Source organism: Cebus imitator, unplaced genomic scaffold (genome assembly GCF_001604975.1).
Source record: "Cebus imitator isolate Cc_AM_T3 unplaced genomic scaffold, Cebus_imitator-1.0 Scaffold411, whole genome shotgun sequence".
NCBI classification, from domain to species: domain Eukaryota; kingdom Metazoa; phylum Chordata; class Mammalia; order Primates; family Cebidae; genus Cebus; species Cebus imitator.
The window spans coordinates 901,741-920,400 of record NW_016107726.1 but is presented as its reverse complement, the minus strand read 5'-3'; the positions used below and the strand labels follow the sequence as shown (position 1 = coordinate 920,400).

Genomic DNA, 18,660 nt, shown 5'->3' with positions numbered 1-18,660 from the left:
CCACCTCCCCTTCACTACCCTTCTCAGCCTCTGGTAAGCATTCCTCCATCCTTTACGTCTACAAGTTTAATAGTTTTGATTTTTAGATCCCACACCCTTCCCAGGCTCTGGTAACCATCCTTCTATCCTCTGTGTCTATGAATTCAATTGTTTTGATTTTTAGATACCACAAATATATGAGAATATGCAGTGTTTGTCTTTCTGTGCTAGGCTTATTTCTCTTAACATAATAATCTTCATTTCCATCCATGGAATTGGTGGAATTGATATGATGTTGGAATTGATGTGATCTCTTTTTTTATGGCTGAGTGTGCTCCATTGTTTATATGTACCACATTTTCTCTTTCCATTTATCTGTTGATGGACACTTAGGTTATTTCCAAATCTTAGCTATTATGAACAGTACTGCTACAAACATGTGAATGCAGATATATTTTTCATACACTGATTTTCCTTCTTTTGTATATATACCCAGCAGTGGGATTGCCGGATTATATGGTAGCTCTAATTTTAGCTTTTTGAGGAACATTTAAAGTTTCCTCCCTAGGGGTTGTACTCATTTATGTTTCCACCAACAACATATGAGGGTTCCCGTTTCTTTACAGCCTCACCAGCATTTGTTTCTCCTGTCTTTTTAATATAAGTTATTTTAACTGGGGTGAGATGATATCTAATTGTAATTTTGATTTGCATTTCTCTGATGATTAATGATGCTGAGCACATTTTTATGTGCCTGTTTTCCATTTGTATGTCTTCTTTGAACAATGTCTTTTCAAATCTTTTGCCCAGTTTTGATCAAATTATTGATTTTTTTCTCTATAGTGTTGTTTGAGCTCCTTATATATTCTGGTTATTAATCCCTTGTCAAATGGTGATATGATTTGGCTGTGTCTCCCCCACCAAATCTCATCTTGAATTTTAGCTATCATAATTCCCACGTGTTGGGGGAGAGAACTGGTGGGAGATAAGTGAACCATGGAGGCAGTTTCCCTATACTGTTCTCATGGTAGTGAATAAGTCTCACAAGATCTGATAGTTTTATAAGGGGAAACCTCTTTCTCTTAGTTCTTATTCTCTCTTGTCTGCCACCGTGTAAGACACTTTTCACCTTCTGCCAGCATTGTGAGGCCTCCCTAGCCACGTGGAACTGTGAGTCCATTAAACCTCTTTTTCTTTATAAATTACCTAGTCTCGGATATGTCTTTATCAGCAGCATGAAAACAGGCTAATACAGGTGGGTAGTTGCAGATATGCTCTTTCATTCTGTGGATTGTCTCTTCACTTTGTTGATTATATCCTTTGCAGTGCAGAAGCTTTTAAACTTGATGTGATCGCATTTATCCATTTTTGCTTTAGTTGCCTGTGCTTGTGTGGTATTTCTCAAGAAATTTTTGCCCAAACAAATATCCTGGAGACATTTCCCCAATATTTTCTTATAGGAGTTTCATAGTTTCAGGTATTAGATTTAAATCTTTAATCCATTTTGATTTGATTTTTGTATATGATGAGAGGTAGGGGTCTCATTATATTCTTCTGTATATGGATATCCTATTTTCCCAGCACGATTTATTGAAGAGACTGTCTTTTCCCCAGTGTATGTTCTAGCTACCCTTGCCAAAAATGAATTCTCTGTAGGAGGGTGAATTTGTTTCTGGTTTCTCTGTTCTGTTCTATTGTTCTATGTGTCTGTTTTCATGCCAGGACTATGCTGTTTTGGTTATTATAGCTCTGTAAAATAATTTGAAGTCAGCTCAGTAGTATAAGTTGTGCTTCTTCAGTTTTGTTCTTTTTCCTTAGGATAGTTTTGGCTATTCTGGGTATTTTATGGTTCCATATAAATTTTTGGATTGTTTTTCTATTTCTGTGAAGAATGCCATTGGTGTTTTGATAGGGATTGCATTGAATCTATATATTGCTTTGCACAGTATGGACATTTTAACAATATTGATTCTTTCAATCCATGAACATAAAGTATTTTTCCACTTTTTTGGTGTTTTCTTTATTTCATCAGTGTTTTATAGTTTTCATTATAGCAATGTTTCATTTATTTAATTAAGTCCTAGTGTTTAATTTTATGCTTGGCTATTATAAATGGGTTTATATTTTTATTTATTTTTCAGAATGTTCACTCGGCATATATAAATAATATTAATTTTTGCATGTTAATTTTGTATCTGCAACTTTACTGAATTTATATCTATTTGAACATTTTTTGTGAAGTCACTAGATTTTTCAAATATAAGACTGTGTCATCTGTAACAAGGGTAATTTGTCTTCTTTTTTCATTTGAATGTGCTTTATATCTTTCTCTTGTCTGATTACTTTAGCAAGGATTTCCAGTATTATGTTGCATAACAGTGATAAACATGGGCATCATTGTCATGTTCCATATTCTAGGGAAAAGTCTTTCCATTTTTCCCCACTCAGTATGATACCAGCTGTGTGTCTGTTATATATGGCTTTTATTATGTTGAGCTATTTTCCTTCTATACCCAGCTTTTTAAAGCATGAGGGAATGTTGAATTTTATCAAACGCCTTTTTAGCATCAATTGAAATGATCACATGGTTTTCATACTTTATTCTGTTGATATAATGAATCACATTGATTGGTTTGCATATGGTGAACCATACTGACATCTCAGGGAAAAATCCCACTTGGTCATGGTAAATGATCTTTCTAATGTATTGTTGAATCCAGTTTGTTAGTATTTTGTTAAGGATTCATGCATTAATATTTATCAGAAATATTGGCCTGTAGCTTTCTTTTTCTGATGTTTCTTGTCTTGTTTGGTATCAGTATTACACTGGACTTGTAGAATGAGTTTAGAAGTATTCTGTAGTCTTCTACTTTGGAATAGTTTGAGTAGAATTGGTATTTATTCTTCTTTGTTTGGTAAAATGTAGTAGAGGAGCCATTATGTCCTGGGCTTTTCACTAGTGGGAGACTTTTTATTATGGCTTCCATCTAGTTACTTGTTATTGGTTTGTTCATATTTTTTATTTCTTCATGGTTCAATCTTTGCATATTGTATGCATCTAGGAATTTGTTCATTTCTTCTAGATTTTCCAATTTATTGGCATATAGTTATTCCTAGTAGCCATTAATGATCCTTTGCATTTCTGCAGTATCATTTGTAATGTTTACTTTCTCATTTCTGATTTTATTTGTTTCTTCTCTCTTTTTCTTAGTCTGGCTAAAGATTTGTCAATTTTGTTCAATTTTGTTTTGCTTTGTTGATATTTTGAATATTTTTTATTTCAGCTCTATTTATTTCTGCTCTGACTTTTATTGTTCCTTCTACTAGTTTTGAGTTTGGTTTGCTCTCGCTTTTTTTCTTAAAATTACATCATTATATTGTTTACTTGATGATTTTTCTTGTTAATTTTGATGTAGGCACTTATAGCTATGAACTGCCCTTTTAGTATTGCTGTTGCTGTATTCCATAGATTTTGGTATGTTGTGTTTCCATTATCATTTTTTCAAGAAAATTCTCAATTTTCTTTTTAATTTCTTCATTGATCCACTGTCATTCAGGAACATATTGTTTAATTTCTATGTATTGGTATAGCTTCCAAAATTCCCCCTGCTGTTAATTTTTAGTATTATTCCATTGTGGTCAGAGAAAATACTTGATGTTATTTCAATATTTTTGAATGTCTTCAGACTTGTTTTGTGACCTAACCATGGTCTATTCTTGAGAATGATTCGTGTGCTGAGGAAAAGAATGTGTATTCTGCAGCTGTTGGTTAAAATGTCTCCAAATATCTATTAAATCTATGTGATTAAGCTTGATGTTTTTTTCTGTTGATTTTCTGTCTGAAAGATCTGTCCAATGCTGAAAGTGGGATGTTGAAGTATTCAGCTCTTATTATATTGGGACTTGTCTCTCTCTTTAGCTCTAATGATATTTGCCTTATATTTCTGGGTGCTTCATTGTCAAGTGCATATATATTTAAAATGTTATATCCTCCTGCTGAACTTATCCATTCATCATTATATTGTAGCCTTGTTTATCTCTTTTTATGGTTTTGAAACCTGTAGCCTTGAAATCTATTTTGTGTGATACAAGTATTGTGACTCCTGCTCTTTTTGATTTCCATTAGCATAGAATATCTTTTTCCATGTTTTTATATTCAATCTACATGTTAGGTGAAGTGTGCTTCTTGTAGGCAGCAGCTCAGTGAACCTTATTTTGTTATTCATTCAGCCACTCTATGACTTTCGATTGGAGAGTTTAGTTCATTTACATTTGATGTTATAATTTATAAGTAAGGTTTTATTCTTACCATTTTGTTATTTGTTTTTTGTTTATTTTGTGATCCTTCCTTCCTTCCTACCATCCTTCCTTTTTTCCTTCCTTCCCTTTCTCCCTCCCTTTCATCCTTCCTTCCTTGAAGGTGATTTTTCTCTGGAGATATAATTGAGTTTCTTGCTTTTTATTTTTTGTGTATCCACTGTGTATTTTTGGTTTGAGGTTATCATGAGGCTTGCAAATACTGTCTTATAACTCATTATCCTAACCTAATAATAACTTAATACTGTTTTCATAACAAAACAAGCAAAAAGAAAACTAAAACTCTATGCCTTAACTTAGTGTCCCTGCTTTTTAACTTTTTGTTTTTTCTATTCATATATTATTGTACTGCCTATGTCTTGAAAGTTGTTATTATTATTTTTGATGGATTCATCATTTAGTCTTTCTACTTAGGATAAGAGTAGTTTACACACAACCCATTATAGTGTTATAATAGTCTGTGTTTTTCTATATGCTTACTATTACCAGGGAGTTTTGTACCCTCAGGTGATTTCTTATTGCTCATTAATTTCTTTTTCTTTCTGATTGAATACTTTGCTTTAGGATCTTGTAGGATAGGTCTGATATTGATGAAAGCTTTAACTTTTGTTTGTCTGGGAAAGTCTTTATTTCTTCTTTATGTTTGAAGGATATTTTTGCTAGATATACTATTCTAGGGTAAAAGATTTTTGTTTTTTCCTTCAGTAGTTTAAATAAGTCATGCCACTCTCTCCTGACTTGTAAGGTTTTCACTGAAAAGTCTGTTGCTCCGGTGTATGTTATTTATTTATTTTCTCTTGTTGCCTTCAGGATACTTTATTTATCTTTGACCTTTGGGAGTTTGATTATTAAGTGTCTTGAGGTCGTCTTTTATGGGTTAAAACTCCTTGGTGTTATATAACCTTGTTTATTTGAGTATTGAAATCTTTCTCTTGGTTTGGGAATTTCTCTTTTATTACTCCTTTGAATAAGTTTTCCACTCTATCTATTTATCTATCTGCTCTTTAAGTTCAATAATTCTTAGATTTGCCCTTTTGAGAGTATTTTCTAGATCCTGTTGGTATGCTTCATTGTTTATTATTTTTTCTTTTGCCCCCTCTGACTGTATTTTCAAAGAGTCAGTATTCAAGTTCATGAATTCTTTCTTCTGCTTGATCAATTCTGCTGCTATTGAAAGATTGTGATGTATTCTTCATATGCCAATTGCATTTTCTAGTCCAGAATTTCTTCTTGATTCTTTTTATTTACTTCAATCTCTTTGTTAAATTTATCTGAGAGAATTCTAAATTTCTTCTCTGTGATTTCTTGGATTTCCTTAACATAAGTATTCTGTCTGAAAAGTCACATATCTCTGTTTCTCATGCCTTATTTTGTTGATTTGGTAAGGTCATATTTTCTTAGATGGTTGTGATGTTAAGAGATGTTCCTTGGTGTTTGGGTACTGAACAGTTACATATTTATTGTATTCTTCACTTCTGAGCTTGTTTTTTTCCATCTTTCTTGGAAAGACTTTTCAGATATTTGAAAGAACTTGGGTGTTGTGATTTAAGTGTATTTGCTTTAGGGCTCAAGCCCAGCAACACTGTGGTTCTTGCAGACTCCTACAGGTACTGCCTGGATGATCTTGGACAAGTTCTGGGAGAATTATCTTTATCAGGCAAGATTCTTGTTTTCTTCCCTTACTTTCTCCCAAACAAATGGAGTCTTGCTTTTTGTTCTGAGCCATCAAAAGTTGGGGATGGAGTGACATAGCACCCCTGTGGCCACCACCATGACTGTTCTGGATGAGACCTGAAGTCAGCATAGCACTGGGTCTCACCCAAGACCTGCTGTACCCACTCCCTGGCTACTCAAGGGGCTCTAAAATCAGCAGGTGGCAAGGCCAGCCAGGCCTGTGTCCTTTCTTTTAGGACAGTGAGGTCCCCCTAGGCTCCAGGTGGGTCCAGAAGTATTTTCTGGGAGTCAGGAACGGCAGCTTAAAACCTTAGAAACCTACCTGGTATTCTATTGTATTGCAGCTGAGCTAGCACTTAAACCACAAGATGCAGTCCTTCTCACTTTTCCCTCTCCTTTACAAAGGCAGAGAAGGCTCATCTCATAGCCACCATCACTACCACAGGCTATGAGAAGTAATACCAGACTACTGATGTTCTCTTAAGTCCCAAGGGCTCCTAAGTCATCTTGTGGTGAATGCCAGCTGGTTTAGGACTCATCCTTCAGGGAACCTCCTCTGGCCCAGGGCAGAATGAGAAATGCCATCTAAGAGTCAAGTTCTAGAACTGAGGACCCCAGGACCCCTCCTGGTGCTCTACCCTGCTGTGGCCATGCTGGTACCCAAGATGCAAGACAAAGTCCTTTTCACTTTTTCCTCTACTTTTCTCAAGCAGAAGGAGTTTTGTCCCATATTTGCCACAGTTGGTCTATGTGCTTAGTCTTAACTGAAACCAGCAAACCTCAGAGCCTCACCCAAGGCACTTGATGTAGTACCTGGGTATCACTGCTGGTTATTCAGGGTCTTGGGGCTCTCCATCTAGCAGGTGATGAAGGCCACCAGGAGTAGGCTCTTTCCTTCGAGGTGGTGAGTTCCATTTTGGCCCATGGTGTGTTTAGAAATGTCATCTGGGAGCTAAGGCCTGGAATGGGGGCCTCATGACACTGAATCGTGCCCTATCCTACTGTGGGTGAACTGGTATCCAAGATGCAAGACACAGTCATCCCCACTCTTCCTTTTCTTCTCCTCAAATGGAAGGAAGGTGTCTCTTTTGAAGCCATGAGCTGTGTATCCTGGGGTTAGGAGAGGGATGATGCCACCACTCCCTCGTCCACCTGAGCTGGTATGTAAGTAGGTAATGTTCCCTGGCCCACCAAGTCCACTGTCTTTAGGTCTAGTTCCTTCACCTAGGAGCTGCAGTCTTATGGCATAGACTGCCTTTCAAGTTTACTTAGAGACACAGAGCACTGTAGCCCTCAGTGGCAAGGTTTTCAAGAACTCAAGTTCTGACTACTGGGATCTGTGATTCCCCTTTGGCTAGGGCTGGTTTAAATCTTCCCTCTGTGGACAGATGTCAGTGGAGTTTGGTCTTGCATTTCTTTTTGCTGTAACAGGACAGCACTGGTTCAGTGCCTCAGAGTTGCTGTGTTCTTTTTCCAAAACCCAGAGATGCTCTCCATACCAGGTTTCTGATACTGGCAGGGGTTGGGGAGAGGTGATATTGGTGATTCAGGACTGTTTTGTCTATTTCTTCAATGCCTTTTCTAGTGATATAAAGTTAAAACCAGGTACTATGGGTGCTCACCTGAATTTTTGGTTCTTATGAAGGTGTTTTGTGTGTTTGTATATAGTAATTGCTAAATTGGTGTCCTTGCAAGTAGACATTCAGTAGAGCCTTCTATTCCACCATCTTGCTCTTCCTTTTCCCAAGATGTTTCTTTTAAAGTATTCTCGGATCACTGCTCAGACAAAAAACTTGAAGGAATACTTGTGGAGATCTCTGGAGCTAAATCTCTGTGTGGCTCCCTTCTCTCTGATAGTCTTCCCATAAATTGTATTAAACTTGAGCTCCTTGAATTCTGACCTCTATCAGAAACTCAGCAGGATGGCCAAGCTCTGTTTGGCAGTCCCAAATGTTAGATTCTCAGTGTTGCTGCCAGCAAAGCACCTCTAGGCAGGAAGCTGGGTCAGTCTTAGGGCTTACTTTGTTTCCTTTTCCTTGGAGGTTACAATCCAATGCTGCCTGTTATCTAGTGTGTTAAAATTTTTATTTATGTAGTTTTTCCAGTTAACCATTTTATGGAGAGAAGGTAAATCCATTAGCTGTTACTCCAATATGGCCAGAAGTTAGCTTGATTCATTTCAAGATGGAATTATAGTAATGGTTTCACAACTTAAACTGCTTATGCATATTTGTCATTTTTCTAATATTCTTTGTAAGACTACTTTATTTTGGCTTGAGATATTACCAACTCAATGTTGTTAGAGGGACTGGATTATTATTTGGCTCATAAAAATGAAATAAAACCTTGAAAATAGATTAAGAAACTGTGCTTTTTCCCTATAATATCAAGGAGTGAAGGATATTCCCCAGACTTTAAAAACAGGTGATCATTTTCTAAGAGATCTACATTATTATATCTAGTTGCCTAGTACAAACCTATATCAGCTCATCTTTCATGTTGATTGTGTAAAAAGGAATCAGAATTGCACTATATGAGAGCTCTCAAACCAGCCTATGTGGCTTTTTGAAATTCTCATTATTGTAACAACTTTTCATTATGGTGAGACATAAATATATAGTTCATTGTTTATATTTGACTTATGAAGGGGCCATTCCTATAGAATATTAATATAAAATAGCAGGTCAGATAACTTTACCTTTGGTTAATTTTGATTAACTACTCTCTTGTAGTTAACTAAAGCACTGAATAAAGTACAAAAACTTTGTCTTAATTGTAGTTTTGGGTAAAAATAATTCTTTAGCATACATTTTTAATTAGATTTCCCAGAAAATAGTTTGATTATAGAGTGCATTACTCTGTGTAAATAGGACATTGCATAAAGCTGGGAAGTAGGAGCAGGAATAAGAAGATGGCAGACAGGGAAAAACTTTCTCTTTTTTTTTTTTTTTTGAGGTTTCAGTATTATGTTCAAGTTTTATTTTTAGTGATGTTAATTGCATTTGAAGGGGAGAATTTAATTCCACAAAAAAATGGAAGACTTTAAAATGTACCCATTAAACTGCTAAAAAATGAATTGAGTGATGACAATACAACAGAAGTTCAATTTAGATTCTGAGTATTGTTACCATGTGATTAAAATCACACAGACTCTTCCAAGCTTATAGCTCGAGCTCCTGGAAGCTATTTCATATTCTGGTACAAGGGCAAAAAACCACAACATGAGAAGGAATTAAGTCCTGAATTATTGGTTTCATCACATTTATCCTCTTTATCCCCAAATGGCCAAAAGAAACAGTTATTACATACTGCAGACCTTTTGGTGTAAAAGAGATGATGATGAATTGTGATGGAAACAGGCCATGAACATCTGTCTAAAAAAGTTCCTTTCAGGTGAGTTTGTACCCACCATCAACTAACGAGCCTCCCTCTCATCTATTAGAGTTAAGAAACCAAGGTTTGGTTCTTAGGAGATCACAATTTCATTCATTTACTCACTATAAATTTATAAAGTGCCTCCATATTGTCAGCTTCCATTTGCAAACATTTCTAGATAAAAAAGAAATCTGACATTTCCAGAAAAACCAAATTTCCTCCAACTCTATAGCTGAAAAGGCCTTCTTCTGGAATTGAGTTTCTTCTGTACCTTTGAAAGGGTAACACCTTAAAGCTGAATCATTCTTAACCCAGAGGCCTAACATGATATTTAGCAATACCTGCGTCCCAGAAATACAACATTAAAAGATACACTAAATTATGAAGATACCTATGCTACAAAACTGTTTAAAATTAAACAGCTGTACAGTATTCATTTATACTTGAAATTCCAGTCTTAGACCAAGCTTGTGAGCATGAACGTTCTTACCATCCAGGAAAGCTGACAGTATCAATCTGATACTTGGCTTTAGGGTCTGTATATACCATAAACCTAGAAGGCTGAAGTTGTTCACTTTATCCAAGAAGCAAGCATCAGGGTTGATCTGATACTTGGCTGCTATTTCAAAGCAAGTGTTACATTTTTCTGCTGTCCAGGCGAGACTCACAGCCCTCTCATCTTCCTGTTCATTTTCTGGTAAATAGAGCCACCAAACACTATCCCGTCATTCACATTAGTGTGAAGCTGGAATTCATCAGTCTTCTACTCAACCGCAAAGTTGCTCTGGGTCCCTTGGGACTTTGCAGTCTCGAAATTCATCTGGTAACCAGCCAGCCAACCGTTGTACACAGCACCAGAGAGCCTCTGATTGAAGGCTCAGCAATTTCAAAATCTATGCCACGGCTCAGGTTATGTGCACCACAAGCACTCTGTCTTGATTTTAGCATTTTTTTCTCCAGGTTAGGATGAATCAAAGGTCAGCTTTGGTTTTTCTTCCCCAGTGAGAAGGATGAATCAAAGGTCAGGTTCAGTCCATGTGCATTACTCTTCCATGGTAATCTCAGTGCCTATTGTGTTGTTATGTTCCATTTCTCTTTAAACATCAGACCGTGATCAGCCCATCTGTACTTGGTTTCCAGACTGTCCTTCACTTTGGTCGTCCCAGTGTTGGCTGAGGCTGAGCTTGTAAATTCCAATCCATTCTCAGAATTTGTTTTCAAATCAAGTTTTATTAAGCCAAATCCATAGCCCTTGGTGAAAACATCCCTGGCAGATTTGCCAAGATAAGCACATGTGGGCAGCATGGCCATCTTCTGCTCAGAGGTAAGAGTCACGTGGGCTACCACATGGATTGTGGCGCAGAGGTAAAAGTGGAGCCAGCAGTGGGGCCAAGGGTGGAATGGCACCGAGAGGGGAAAACTTTCAAAAATCAGAAGAAAAATTGAGAGTGAAGACACTGAAGTTTGACTAGTATTGTGGGTTGAATTGTGCCCCACTACTAAAAAAATATGTTGAAATCTGCTATGGTTTTAATGTGTCCCCCAGAAGTCTCTGTGTTGAAAACTTAATCCCTTTTGAAATAGTATTGAAACATAGGGCATAACAAGAGGTCATTGAGTCATGAAAATGAGGCCCTCAAGAATGGATAAATGTCATTGGCATGGGAGTGGATTAGTTATGACAGTGAATTGTTATACAGTGAGTCTAGTCCTTGGTGTCTCTCTCTGTCTTGCATCCTCACTCACCAATGATGCCTTCTGCCTTTCTGGGGTGACCCTTTTCGGATGCTGGCACCATGCTCCCAGACTTCCCTCTCTCCCAATCTGGGAAAAAAAATGTTTTTTTAAAATAAATTACCCAGTTTGTGCTATTCCGTTAACAGAAGCGGAAGATGGACTAAAACAGAAAATTGGTACTGTGAGTAGGGATATTGCTATAATAATACCCAAAAATATGGAAGTGGCTTTGGAACTGTGTCATGAGCAGAGGCTGGAAGAATTTGAAAGAGCAGATTAGAAAAATCCTAGATTTCCATTAATGGAGCATTAGGGGTAATTCTGGTGAGGACTCAGAAGAAGACAAGGAATGTCAGGAAAGTCTGGAATTTCTTAGAGATAACTCAAGTGGTCATGATTAGAATGTTGATAGACATATGATCAGTAAAGGACATTCGATGAAGTATCAGACAGAAATAAGGAATCCCTTATTGGAGAGTGGAGTAAAGGCCATCTTGCTATAAAGTTGCAAAGAACTTGTCTGAACTGTGTTCATGGCTGGAGGCTTTATGAAAGGAGGCATTTAAGAGTAATGAGCTAGCATATCTAGCAGAAGAAATATCTAAGCAGTAAAGCATTCAGTATGCTGTGTATCTACTTTTCATCACTTACAGTAAGATGTGAGAGGAAAGAAATGACTTATAGATGGAATTTATAATCTAAAAGAAAGTAGAGCAGAAAGATTTGGAAAACTCAGTATGGACATGTGTTAGAGAGTGAAAGCATTTTCAGGAGAGAAAACCAGGGGTGTGGCCCAGCAACTATTTGCCAAGGGATTATCAAGATAATGGTAAAAAGACACTGAAGACGTTTCAGATATCTTCAAGGTTTTCTCTTCTATCACAGGCCCAAGCTCTAGAGGGGCAGAATTGTTTTAGGGGACTAGCTTCTCTAGGCCACCTCAGGTCTCTACTCCCTGCATTTTGGCACAGCATTCTTCACCTGCCTCACCCATAGATTAAGTGGCCCTATGTGCAGCTCAATCTGCCACTTCAGAACATACAAGTGAGAAATCTTGACAGCATCCATGTGGTGCTAATTCAGTTGTGCACAGAATGTAAGAGCTATGAGGGCATGGCTTCTTCCATGTAGATTTCAAAGGATGTCACAGAGAGCCTGAGGGCCCAGCTAGAAAACTCCTTCAGGGTCAGAGCTGCTGCAGAGAGTCCCTACTAGGCCAAGTCCTAGTGAGGCCATGGAAGTGGGGCCACTCCCAAGATCACAGAACTGTAGGGTTCCCAGCATGCAACTCTAGCCTGGGAAAGCTATAGTCATGAGACTCCAATACAAGAGCACTGAAGCATGAGACCAGCAAAGCCATAGGGTAGGGCTGTCTGAGGCTGTCTGAGGCTTTGGGGGCTCAACTCCCTCCTCAGATCAGGATGTCTAGCACACATATATATAAATATACACACACACACACACACACACACACACATATATACATGCTAGACACACACACACATATATATATATACACACACACACACACACATATATATATATGGCACTTAGCATTGTGCCTGTCAAGTAGTAAGCATTTATTAAATCCTGGCAAATATTAGCTTGAAGGAGAGAACCAGCAATGGTAAGTCTTACTTTAAAATATTCCAAATATAGAACCTGATAATTATAACGCTGAAGTCATAGGATTAGGGTAATACGTAATAAGTGAATAGTACGTGGCCTCTTAACAACTTTTTGGATACTCAGTTCAGATATATAAAAAGAAAACAATAAACCTATCTGTCTGTACATCCTTTCATATATACATTTATTCTGTCATGATTTGTTCAAATAACCAATTTCAATGGTTTGTGAAATGCAAACTAAGTGTAATAATTTAGAACTGAGTATTTTTTGCCTGTTACAAAAAATTTTTATGTTAATCTGTTTTGAATCTGAAGGTTTTTTTACTTTTTTCAAAAATCTTCTACAATTCCTTTAAAAATGACACAAAATGCGCTGCTCTTCATGCCTTACAGTAGCACAAGTTTGGCAATATCAAAAATAATTGGGCTAAATGTTTCTCTGGAAGCCCAGGTAAACTTTATTTGAAAAGAAGTCAGAAAAAGAAAATTAGAATGCTTTTTTTTTTTTTTTTCAGTTCTGACATCCAGAATAAGAAGACTTTTTCATCCAGAATTGTATTCTGGCATAATAGTTGCTGATGGGTGAGAGCAAAATATACTAGAGAAGAAGTGCTATAGTGGAGTACTATATAAAGATACTAGAGAAGAAGTGCTATAGTGGAGTATTATATAGAGACAGTAAAGAAGGGCCGGGCATGGTGGCTCATGCCTGTAATCCCAGCACTTTGGGAGGCTGAGGTGGGTGGATCAGGAGGTCAAGAGATTGAGACCACCTTGGCCAACATGGTGAAACCCTGTCTGTACTAAAAAATACAAGAATTAGCTGGGCCTGGTGGTGCGTGCCTGTAGTCCCAGCTACTCGGGAGTCTGAGGCAGGAGAATTGCTTGAGCCTGGGAGGTGGGGAGGTTGCAGTGAGCCGAGGTTGCAGTGAGCCAAGATCACGCCACTGCACTCCAGCCTGGCGCCTGCTGACAGAGCAAGACTCAGTCTCAAAAAACAAAAGAAGATGCTAAAGAAGAAGTGCTATAGTGCAGTACTATAGAGATACTAGAGAAGAAGTGCTGTAGTGGAGTATTATATAGAGATACTGAAGAATAAGTGCTATAGTGGAGTACTATAGAGATACTAGAGAAGAAGTACCATATGGAGTATTATATAGCAATACTAGAGAAGAAGTGCCATAGTGTAGTGTTATATAGAGACAGTAGAGAAGAAGTGCTACAGTGGAGTACTATTTAGAGATATTAGAGAAGCACCATAGTGGAGTATTAGATAGAGATATTAGAGAAAACATGCCATAGTGGAGTACTATAGAGATACTAGGGAAGAATTGCTATAGTGGAGTACTATATAGCAATACTAGAGAAGAAGTGTTATAGTGGAGTATTATATAGAGGTTTTACAGAAGTGCTATAGTGGAGTACTGTAAGAATGGTGTACAAGATTTGCAAGCTCCTGTTTTTAAGGAGCTAGTGGGATAAATTGGATATGTAAATAAACAATTACAACAGAATGTGATAAATGCACATGTCATAAACTGTAATAAATGTACTTGTTAGGAACTGTGAATCTTACAGGAGCAGCATTAAAGCCAGACTTGAGAGAATCAGTAAATATTTTCTATAAACATGTCATTAGACTCTTACCTTAAAGAATGTTATTAAGTTAATAACTGAAAGAATTACTTGTAGAGAGTCAGATGAAGAGATAAGAGGGAGAGTTTTCCTGGCAGAGAGAAAAACATGTATGGGGACTTGGAATGAGAGAGATAAAGGTAAATTTGAGAAAATAAAATGAGTTAATTTTGGCTGTGATGTAGATTATAAGGCATAGTGACTTGAATGATCACGTAAAGATGATAGGTAGTCAAATATTATGAAGAATCTTAAACACTATATTAAGGAGTTGGAATTCTATCCCAAGGGTAAGCAGGAGCCATTTTATGATTCTAGGCAGGTGAGCAATATGATTAGTTTTGAATTTTAGAAAATTTACTTTTGCTGCTGTGTGGAAAATAAATTGAAGGGGGCCAAGACAAGAATGAAATATGAGAATCAGAGATGAGTCTGATGGAGGTATAGAGGGGAGACATGGTATGACTTTAATCAGGGTAGAGTTAATCATAAAAAAGGCAATGAATGGATTTAAGAAACACTCAAGATGTAGAATTAACTGAATTTGATCATGGGGTATTATGTAGGTAGTGAGGCATAAAATTCAGATTAGGGGAAGATTAACTTTAGATAGGAAGACAAACAATTATAATGTAAAACAGAATGGGTATGGATTGAAGTAACTTTGAAAGTAATTTGGCTAATATCCAGAATTTACAAGGAACTTACACATATTTACAAGGAAAAGACAACCTCATCAAAAGTGGGCAAAGAACATGAACAGATACTTCTCAAAAGAAGACATTTACACAACAAACAAACATTTAAAAAAAAAAAAGCTCAACATCACTGATCAGCAGAGAAATGCAAATCAAAACCACAATGAGATACCATCTCACACCAGTGACAATGGCAATGTTTTAAAAGTCAGGAGACAATAGATGCTGGTGAGGCTGTGGAGAGACAGAAATGCTTTTACGCTGTTGGTAGGAATGTAAATTAGTTCAACCATTGTGGAAGACAGTATGGCAATTCTTCAAGGATCTAGAACCAGAAATATCATTTGACCCAGCAATCTCATCACTGGGTATATACCCAAGTGAATATAAATCATTCTACTATAAAAACACATGCACATGTATGCTTATTACAGCACTGTTTACAACAGCAAAGACATGGAACCAACCCAAATGACCATCAGTGATAGACTGGATTAAAAAAATGTGGTACATATATACCATGGAACACTATGCAGTCACAAAAAGGAATGAGATCATGTTCTTTGCAGGGACATGGGTGAAGCTGGAAGCCATCATCCTCAGCAAACGAATGCAGAACAGAAAACCAAACACCGTATGTCCTCACTCATAAGTGGGAGTTGAACATTGAGAACACATAGACACAGAGAGCGGAGCACCACATACCAGGGCCTATTGACGGGGAAGGGGAGGGAACTTAGAGGATGGGTCAATAGGTGCAGCAAACCACCATGGCACAAGTATATGTATGTAACAAACCTGCACGTTCTGCACATGCATCCCGTTTTTGTTTTTGTTGTTGATTAAAAAAAAAAAGAAGTAATTAGAAGACAGGTATATTTCCATCTATTGACTTCTATTTTCTCTGGAAAGTAGAAGATAAAGCTATTATCTGAGAGTGAGGGAAAAATGGTCAGATGTAGGACTTGAGACAGAGAAAATTGAAAATAGTGAAAAATGAGAGTATTGAGAGCTGAAAAGTTAAACATAAAAAATTTCAAGGAATACTTGAAGGTCCAGTTCAGACTGTATATCATCAACTTGTGACAGCACCTGTGTGTGTGTTTGTCTGTGTTTATAGTAGTGGTGGTGGTGGTGGTAGCAATAGTAGTATTTAATTTTATAGGTTTGGAAAAAGCAGATACTTTGATTTCCTTAGAATTTAGGGTTTGCTCTACAGAAGAATAGTAGATCAAAAAATGTGAGTATTAATATGAGATTTGTATATTGATGAACTAACTAGTACAAACTAAACAGACAGAAAATGAAGGCAAGAGGAGAAAGATGGGTTTAATAACTGCAGATACCTGTGCAAAACCTGAAATATGTAAGTGAAATGAAAGAAGCACAGAAATATAATAAATAAAAGGTTTCTAAAGAAGATTGTAGAAGTGGAAAACTGGTTAATGAATAAGTGTAGGGCATAACCCATAAATTTCTGTGGATGTCTAACAAAGAGGTAAAGGTCCTTGGAAATATAAAAGTGAATAAACTTGGAGGCCAAAGTACTGGATGGATCAAGAGGGAGTTTAAAATCACTGTAATTGTGGTAAGACTTGGGGATGGAGAAGAAAATCTTGAGTGAAATAGTAAAGCCTTAGTATAGAAAAAGGAGCTGATAGATGAAACAAAAATGAGACATTGAGGATAACATACACAAGTAAATGAACTTTAAGATCTAAGGAAAACTTTGGATGGAAAATAGTATTCTGAAAAGGGCAACAGAGAATAAGAAGAATATGAGTATATGATAAAAGAGTTTCCTAAAATTTCTAGATAACAAACTTACTGCATTGACAATGCCCAAAATACTGTTTCACTAATACTCTGCTTTCTAGTTTATCACTATATACCTTTATGTATGTTGAGTTATACATAGATCTATGTGTTTTTGTTGGGGGTTTATAAATTGTGTACTTTTATAAGTGGAGTGCCATATATCAATAATAGGATACCAAAAATGCATCTTCTTTCATAACTCTTGAAGTTTAAATAATATTTCGTTTCCTAGCTACCCTGTTGTCCATTGCAATTTCCTCTTGGTCGCAAATCAGTCTGCACTGCCACTGTGGTTCTGGGAAGAAGACTAAAGCCAGCAGTTTTGAAAAGTTGTTTTGAATTAGACAGTGAGGGTTCAAAAAGGTGATCTTGCAATATTTATTATTTCAAATCATTTGAAGAGTTTTTATTGTCCTGTTTATTATGCTAAGTTAATTGTTTCTATGATAAAGAGATCTCCCATAGGAAATATTTTCTTGTCTAAATAAATTTAATGAAGCTCGAATGGTACATTTTGGCCTCACTTCACAGGTTTTGAAGAACTTCAAATCTTAAAGCAAATTTTTATTCCAAAATAAGTGAGAGAAAGTCACAGACGACAGATCAGTTCCAATACCTGCAGAGTCTACCAATTAAATAGATGTTCCTTGGCAGTATTTTAACCTGCTGTTAATGATGCTGGTTCAATTTGAATTCATCTAGTTGATGCTCTCATTTCCTGATATAAAATTATAGGGAAAAGCAAATAATCCCTCTTATTTTCCATGCTTGTAGGTCCCCATCTCTTTCACTTCTTTATGGTTAATTGCCAAAATGGACTCCAGTCAACTAAGTTATCCTGTCTTAAACATGCTGCTCTTCTCATTAAGTCTTCTCCATAAATTCTGTTTTCTTTTTCAAAAGCCTCACTTCATTTGGTATCACTCCTGTGGGAAGTCTTGATTAGATTAACTTCATCTAACTGTATGCATGCAGCTGCTTTCTAATGCTTTAGATATATTTGTAATTCTTATCTTAGTGAAAAGGATATATGTCTTTCATCTCCATTTCTCCAACTCCCAGCACAGTACCTAACACATAGTGGACAGTCGTATCAAAATTGTTCCTTTACACCATTTGTCTTTGGGTCATATTTTTTGTCTCTCTCTGAATTCACTCTGACAAGCTGCATAAGTTACTAGAGTTTAAATAGGACCAGATATAGCAGCATAGGATCCCTTTGGCAAACTCTGGATATCCACCTCTACAGCTGTCTTTGATTCAGGTATTACATGCTTAAGTATTTAGGAGTCTTTCTAAACAGAAAGTGTGACTTGGGTTTTTTCACAGAATCAAGTTAGAATTCTGAAAGGTAGGCTTAAATGTCAATAAATAAGCAAAAAGTAGACCAGTTTTTCTCAAAGTGTAAGCTCCTTAAAGGTCTGTGTCAAGTTTGTAAAACTGACACTGTCTAGTACTTTGGAAATATATATAGAAAGAGACATTCAATATGTTTTAATAATAATTTTTATATAATGGCATAAAGATTAAAATATTAAAGGCAACTATAATAATCAGAAGAATGGTGAAGCTCCAAAGTGGAAGCAATGTAGTATAGTGAAAATAACACTATTAAGCATGACAGGATTCAGGTTCTAATCTATCACAGTTGGTTGGCCCTGAGCAATTTGCTTAACTTTTCTGAGCCAGACTTCTCTTATTTGTCAAATGAGATGTTTGAGATGTTGAAGGAGACGGTCTTTAAGATTCTTACAGCTTTTCTAAGCTGTGATATTTTACAGAATCATAGAAAAGTA

At 36.6% G+C, this 18,660-nt stretch overlaps 1 pseudogene; it reads right to left on the bottom strand.

Annotated features, from left to right (window-relative positions):
- Positions 1-9,782: 9,782 nt before the first annotated feature.
- On the bottom strand, positions 9,783-10,656 carry LOC119468318 (annotated as a pseudogene).
- Positions 10,657-18,660: the final 8,004 nt, after the last annotated feature.